Source organism: Oryctolagus cuniculus, chromosome 14 (genome assembly GCF_964237555.1).
Source record: "Oryctolagus cuniculus chromosome 14, mOryCun1.1, whole genome shotgun sequence".
Classification (NCBI taxonomy): domain Eukaryota; kingdom Metazoa; phylum Chordata; class Mammalia; order Lagomorpha; family Leporidae; genus Oryctolagus; species Oryctolagus cuniculus.
The window spans coordinates 64,137,860-64,145,891 of record NC_091445.1 but is presented as its reverse complement, the minus strand read 5'-3'; positions in this window follow the sequence as shown (position 1 = coordinate 64,145,891).

Here is an 8,032-nt window from a genome sequence, read left to right as displayed (position 1 = left end):
TCTCTGTCTCTCTCTCTCACTGTCCACTCTGCCTGTCCAAAAAAAAAAAAAAAAAAAATTAATGGTGGCTTTCTTCGTTCTCATATACATCACGTCGGGAGTCGAGGCCGCCCAGGCACTCCATTGCCAGCGACTGAGGCTTTGCCAGTCTTGCAGCTCCTCTAGCCTCCACAGCAGTGTCTGCTTCATCTGCCTTCCAGTCAGCAGCAAGGAGATGGATGGGGATGGTGGCAGCCACTTCCCTTTAAGGACAGTTCCACTTCTGTTTATATCCAATGGCCAGTACCCGGGTAAGAAAGGAGCACAGGTACCAGGTTGACCAGCAGTCTCTGCTGCAGACCGTCCATCTTTGCCTTCCACGAGGATGAGGAAGGGCCAGCAGGGGTGGTTCACTAGAGGCAGTGAATGTGAGCAGAGCGCGAAGACTCCACGTGGCACAGGGGATGGCTATGTGGGATGAGAAAATGCCCCTGTGTGCACTCAGCTTCTCCAAGACTCTGACTTCCGTCAAGTTGCTTAACCCTCAACCCTCCATCATAGTCCTTACTCCTTCTGCAACCTTCCCTCCCCAGGACTGGAGCAAGCCCTCATTTGAACCTAGATTCCAAGGTGAGTCTTGTGAATTACCATTTCTATACATCTAATTGACCCAAAGAGATTACAAGTTTATTGAAAACAAGCACAGTAGCTTAATTTTCAATGGCTAATCTAGCATCCTGTATTCTTTATCATATTTCAAATTTGTAAACAATGCTTACTGCCAAATATCCTATTTGTTGGGAATCCAGGAATCAAAATGGGGGGAGGGGCATTTGGCCAGTGGTTAAGCTGCAGCTTGGGACATCTACATCCCAAATCAAAGAACCTGGGTTTAAGTCTGGCTCTGTTATTGATTCCAGTTTCCTGCCATCACACACCTTGGGAATTATCAGTGATGGCTCAAGTAGTTGAGTACCTGCCACCCATGTGGGAGATCTGGATTGAGTTCCTGGCTTTGGCCTCAGCTCAGCCCCAGCCATAGTAGACATTTGAGGAATGAACCAAGGGAAGAAGAGAACCCATGTATATCCATGTATCTGTGTCTCTTCACATTTCAAATAAATGAATAAATACATTTAAAATCCTGTGAGAATAATTTGCCCAAAAAAAGTACAAGTATTTATTTACACAATTAGTTTTTGTGTTCTTGTAGTTGGTAAACAAGCAATATGGCACTAGGATAATTACACTTGGAACTTAATAAAATAACATTTTGTTTTGTTTTGATTTCCACAGATCTGCTTTATAAAAATCCCAGACTTATCAAAGAAAATAATCCTAAAACTTTTTATGTGTCTCTTGAAGTTATCTGTCAAAATGCACTAAATATATGCAAAAATCCAATAATCTTTTTCATGTTGGGCAATATTTCTCCTTTATTCATATATATGAATATTTATTCTTATATGTACCAGCTGCCTGCAAGGCTACAGATAATGTGGTAGGAGAAGGGGACTGCAAAGAGTGAGACTAGACCATGATTCTGCTCTCAAGCAGGTTCTAGACACTTGCATAAATGTTGGTATATAACCTTTAATTATCCCATTAGCTGATGGAAAAGTGGAAGAAACCCCATTAACAGAAGGAAAGCCTGGCTATGGGTTGATCAAATAGGGTTAACCCAAAGCAGCTCAAAGCAGCCCTTGACTTTGTCTCAGAGTCACTTCTCAGTCCAGAGGCAAACTATGGGCAAAGCACTTATTTCCCACACATAAAACAGAGTAGCAATACTGACGTAACACCCAATACTAGTCCACAGAAGTCATTAAAGATGTTGTTAAGCGTAACATGCTGTAATAGAGCTAATGGCCTTATTAAGCAGGCTATAAACTACAACTTGATAAAATCATAAATGAATACATTCTTTTATAGTTACAGAATTATTCAACAGATCACTCATTCCAGATCAAATGGGTCAGCTGGCTCTGATTCTAGAACGTTCTTGACGCTTCTTGAATTGTCAGGCTGAGGCTTGAAGGAGGAGGAACCCCTGGATGCCTGCGTCAATGTAACCTCAGGGGATGCAGGTGCTTGGGCGTTCCTCATTTCTGCTTGCCAGTCAGGGAGGCCCCTTAGCCTAAAAATACCTCTGTTGAGAGCGGGGGCAGTTGGGGGTGAAGAAGCAGTTGGGGAGATGAGACGGGAGAGGTTGGGACGAAGAGGTAAGAAGACGCTAGGGAAATCTCCTTTTGCTCAGACGTTGCTTCGGGCTAGCCTCTGCCTCTTCCTTTGCTGTGGGAAGCAGATCTGAAGGCTGAGGAATCACCGCTCTCTCCTTCCCCATTTCCAAATCCAGTTTTTCTGCTTTTCTTGGCGGTTCTGATGTGGCCAGAGCAAGCGGGAGGGGCGAGGGGCTGGCAGAGGTGAGCACCAGCAAGCTTCCTTGGCTGGGATCACAGAGCGGCTCACCTCTTGAGGCAGCAAAATCCTCCACCTCCATGTTTCCATGATGGCCACACTGGAGAGCCTCCTTCCCCTTCCCCTATCCCTTCTTCCAGCAACTGAGATTTGGGGAGTCTTCCAAGCTAAAGGCCAGATTAACTCTGCCCAGCAAACAGGAGTCATCATCAGGACACATTTCTGGTTGGCACTTTAGTCATTTGTATTTTCAGAGACAGAAAAGAAGACGGAAAGGATACAGGAGATAGAAGGATAAGAGTGCCTTCCCCTGCTTTAGCAAGAGTCAAGGCCCGTGTAAGCTGTCTGCCTCTCACCTGCAAGGGACAGATCGGTATGGACTCAGGTCATCGGCCTGCACGTCTCACGGTGCCATAAAGCCAGCTCTTGGGTCCCTGAGAATGATAGCTATGCCTGGAAGATTGACCAGGGAGAGAGGAAGAAGACGGAGCAGAGACTTAGAATTTAGAAGAAATTGACCAGCTGACAATGAAAGCTTTAAATCTTTGGCTTGAAAGAAATGAAGATGGGAGGCTGGCGCCGCGGCTCATTAGGCTAATCCTCTGCCTGCAGCGCCAGTACCCCAGGTTCTAGTCCCGGTCGGGGCGCCGGTTCTGTCCCGGTTGCTCTTCTTCCAGTCCAGCTCTCTGCTGTGGCCCGGGAGTGCAGTGGAGGATGGCCCAAATGCTTGGGCCCTGCACCTGCATGGGAGACCAGGAGAAGCACCTGGCTCCTGGCTTCGGATCAGTGCAGCACGCCAGCCGTAGCGGCCATTTGGGGGGTGAACCAACGGCAAAGGAAGACCTTTCTCTCTGTCTCTCTCACTGTCTAATTCTGCCTGTCCAAAAAAAAAGAAAAAAAAAAAAAGAGAGAAATGAAGATGGAAGTAAATGGATGATAGACGGCAGATGCCCCACAACAACCAGGGCACACAGTCTTGACGGGGCCCACGGGCAATTGCAAGATGAGGTTCCAGACCCCAGCTGCCCCGTGTGCCCTTCCTAGAGCTGATCACCTGGTGTGCATGCTCCTTGGGTGTCTTGCTGGTTCTCATTTGTCACCTCCCCTTTTATGATGATCCTGGAGGCATTTTTCCAAAGGAGGTTCAGCCTGTCATGCAGGCCAGATCTCACCATGGCACACTTTGCCCCAAAGGAAACCCTGAAATATTGATGTTTGCATCTCAAATGTAAGCGTTTCATTGATTTCAAATAGGAGATGAAATATTAAGATTATAATTTTAAATTAAAGCAAAGTATATGGGTTTTTTAAAACATTTACTCAGATTCATAGGAGAACCACTTTTTCAGTGTTTGCCAAAAGATCATGGTGTTTTATAAATATATTCGTTTTTTAATTTGGATACAAATATATTTGCTTCAACACTTCTGCAAGAGATATAGTGGCCCAAAGGGTTATTTTGCTGTTAATTTTCACAAAATATCTATTTCTTTTTTTAAAAGATTTATTTATTTTGTTGAAAGGCAGAGTCACAGAGAGGCAGAGAGAGAGAGAGAGAGCGAGCGAGCGAGAGAGAGCTGGTTCACTCCCCAGATGGCCTTAATGGCTGGAGCTGAGCCAATCTGAAGCCAGGAACCAGGAGCTTCTTCTGGGTCTCCACTTGGGCCATCTTCTGCTTTCCCAGGCCACAGCAGAGAGCTGGATTGGAAGTAGAGCAGTCAGGAATCGAACCGGCACCCTTTATGGGATGCCAGTACTGCAGGCGGCAGCTTTTACCTGCTATGCCACAGTGGGAGCCCCCAAAATGTCTTTCTAATGTTGAAGTAGTCATCCATGATACATGAGTGGATCTTTTTTAAAAAAGGCTATTTTCTTTTTGATGTTTATTGATTATTTTAAAACATTATATTTAAATTGTTATTTCACCCAATTGTATACCAATATGAATTATAATGCTAAAATAAATTATAAGTTAGAGTAATATTAAGTGAGTGCCTAATATTTAGTGACACACATGATCTTATGGTGAGAGGAAATTTTAACTTCTTCAATTTTCTATTGATAACCATAAATATTCACTATAAGAACATGTAAAATTTTTACTTTATTTTACTGCTAAGAATTACAATATAATGACCCATAAAAGATTATCAAGCTTAAAATATACTAAGACAAAATTCTGTGGGTAATATAAGATAGAAATATGAGTTCACAGAGAAAAATAATGAATGAAAAATTTGTTAAAGTGCTTGTTCGTGATTTTTTTAATAGATGAAGGTGGATATTCAACAGATTTCATTGCGTGATTCAATTTTAAAAGTCAATGTGCCAAAAGTTCTATCTTTCTTAATTATTTAAACTTGCAAAAAGTTATGTTAATTTAAACATTTGTGAGAAAGATAGGTAATTTTTTCCAAAAATGTTAGAAACTCCAGAACAAAGGATTTTTGCAGACTTCAGCCCTGGAAAGTAGGTGAGGAAGGCAACAGAGAAGGGGGAGAGGAAGGTGGCGCCAGCGCACTCTGCAGCTTTGCCTTGGGTCAGGGCTGTGGCCCATGTCATCTCTGGGCTGCGTCTGCCTTGCGGTGAGGGTGTGCTGTCTGGTTTCCCAAGAGCAGGAAGCAGATGGACCCTGAGCACAAACATTTCATGGGACACAGCACTGGCTCAGAGTGGACGACCGTGCTGTGTCCTTGACTTTGTACTGGATCCATAGTTCATCCTGTAGTGGCGGTCGCCCTATGAGAGACAGGGGACGGAGTAGGAACAGCAGTGGTCCCCGAGGCTCTGCAGGCCAGTGGTGCTGCCTGTCCATGTTCAAGCTGAGATAATGACCCCTCTGGTCTGTCGGAGGAAGTGACTGTAGGACGAGCTTGCAGACCGGTGCTTCTCAGGGTGGGGTCTGAGGTTAGTGAGGTCAAAGCTCTTTCTGTACTGACGCAGACTTGCTTCACACACCTTCGCTCTGCAGTGTGCTGTGGAATGTTCCTGGGGCTCTGCATTACTCAACTTTGCATTGCTACAGTGAAATAGCAGACACAGGCTCCTTAGGAATAAGAGGCTGGTTTAGCTCACAGTTTGGAAAGTTCAAAGGCCAAAGGAAATGGCGCAAGCTCTGTGCCTCCCCATGGCCTGGCTGCCTCGCCTCCCTGGCGTGCACAGGGAGGGCAGGAGGCAGAGCAAGCAGGTGCTTACATCTTGAACCAGGAGCAGAGGGAAGATGGGGTGGGTCAGGATTGCTCCTCACCCCCCTCAGGAGAACTTGCAGGGTAGCACAAGAACTAACTCCACCTCCATGGGCCTTGGGACCTCCCACAGTCCCTACTTCCTAAAGCTTCCACAGCTCTTCCCAGTATCTTCTCTCTGGAGAACAAGACCCCAGTGATAACAGACCCTTGGGAGACTCAAACCCACCCAAACCATCACAGGCTTCATGACATATGAGGACATCTTTGCTCTGATTACAAACAGAACTTGGGCTTGTCTGTTCTCAGCTTTAATTCCTACTGCAGTAAGAATCACAGATAAAACCCAACAGATAAGCACAAACTCTTTGGGGACCACTACTATTTCTAAGCATTTAAAAAAACCCCAGACCAAAGAGTTTGAGAACTGCCTCATATCTTATGTTTCAGAGCAAGGTTCCCAAATAGTAGAGAGAACTGTTCAGAATTGCCAAGGACTTGAGGGAGAGTCAGGTGAAAACTCTGTAGCACGCCCCACTGTGCCCATGGCTCTGCTGGTTAACTGTTGGCCACAGCAGCGAAACCCACGCAGTATGTTAGTCCATTCCAAGTATACCCACGCAGTGGGTTAGTCCACTCCATGTATATAGGGTAGGGTTATCCATGCCTTGCCCAGCTTCCTTCCCGTCTACCACCCTGGGGAAGGAGAGGGTCTTTTGGTATAAAATACAGCAGAACAAGGCCAAGGAGGCCGCTCATGGCAAAGCTGTGTTCCTCTCTGAAGAACTGTAGGTTTCCCTGGGTGGAACCAGGAACAGATCCCTACGGGACAGGAGCAGGTGAGCTTGGAGCAGGAAGCAAGGCAGATGGCCAGCAACAGACCCGCCTGGGGCTGACAAGTGACGTCCTGGGTCTGGTTAAGGAATTCTTGGCCTCACCTCCTGGATTCCAATTGTGCTCTTAACCTGCTGTGGCTCAGATTACCATCTTTCTGTCCGTAGGCTGCCCTCACAGCCCTTTCCTACAGCCCTTCCAGACATGGAAGAATGCAGCAGTCAGGAAGCTGAAACAAGAGCCTGCCACTTGCCTCGTGCCTTTGCCCGGTCACTCCGTGCAGTTGGTAGGGGATAGCTGTGCGCTTACACAGGTACGGGCTCTGGTGATACAGCAATGACGAGACAGCCATGAGTCCTTTTCCTCTACCACTGTGGCTTGACGACTCCTTTCTAGGTGCCAGAGGCTTGCAGGAATGGAGAACCGTTTTCCTGCCAAGGGCCACTTGGATATTTATAGCATCATATCATTCGTGAGCCATACAAATTATCAACTTAAAAATTAGCCTGCTAGGCCGGCGCCACGGCTCACTAGGCTAATCCTCCACCAGCGGTGCCAACACCCTGGGGTTCTAGTCCCGGTCGGGGCGCTGGATTCTGTCCCGGTTGCCCCTCTTCCAGGCCAGCTCTCTGCTGTGGCCCGGGAAGGCAGTGGAGGATGGCCCAGGTGCTTGGGCCCTGCACCTACATGGGAGACCAGGAGAAGCACTTGGCTCCTGGCTTTGGATCAGTGCAGCACGCCGGCAGCAAAGCGCCGGCCGTGGCAGCCACTTGGGGGGGGGGTGTGAACCAACGGAAAAAGGAAGACCTTTCTCTCTGTTTCTCTCTCTCTCACTGTCTAACTCTGCCTGTCAAAAAAATAAATAAATAAAAAAAATTTTTAAAATGAGCCTGCTAGACATGTATTGAATTTTGAGTCCTGCTTGCAGGTGCCTTGGCAGGGCCAGACCCTGTATGGCCCATGGGCTGGATGTTCCCCAACCCCGCTAGGGGGATAGTTCACCCTGTCCAAAAGTCACACAGTCAGCTGGGAAAAGAAACATCTACCATGCACCTGTCCCCTGAGTGGTACAATAGGAATAGATGGTGTAAGCCAATCCACAGATAAGTTTATGATCTTGATAGAGAAATGAGATTTATGCCCAAAGTGGTATTATAAAGATTTGGAGGGCAAAGCGTAGGTCTACCACAGTGAGACTACAATGCAATTGTTCATTTGTCTTAACTCGCTTAAGGGCAGGTTTTGTGCTGTTGTGTTGTTGTTTTTTAAATCATTCAGGGCACTAGTTTTTGTTTGTTTAGGATTCAGTTGTGAGGATTTAAATTCTACTTATAAAGAGAATAAGGTCTGCAAGCCTAGCAGATTTGAAGAATCACTTCTGAAGGCCTTAATTAGTATTTTTATGTCACTTAAAAATCCAGTTAAACTCCTTTAAATACAAATTCAAATTTAATACACTTTATTCCCCTTTAAATAATTCAGTTGCCCTACTTGACAAAATCATCCCAAGTACTTAAATAGCCTGTTAAGATGTTAACCATTCACAACCTTGTAAGTACAGCAAAGCTTAAGGGATTTTTTTTTTTTTAGATTTTTCAATATTAGGTAAACTCTGG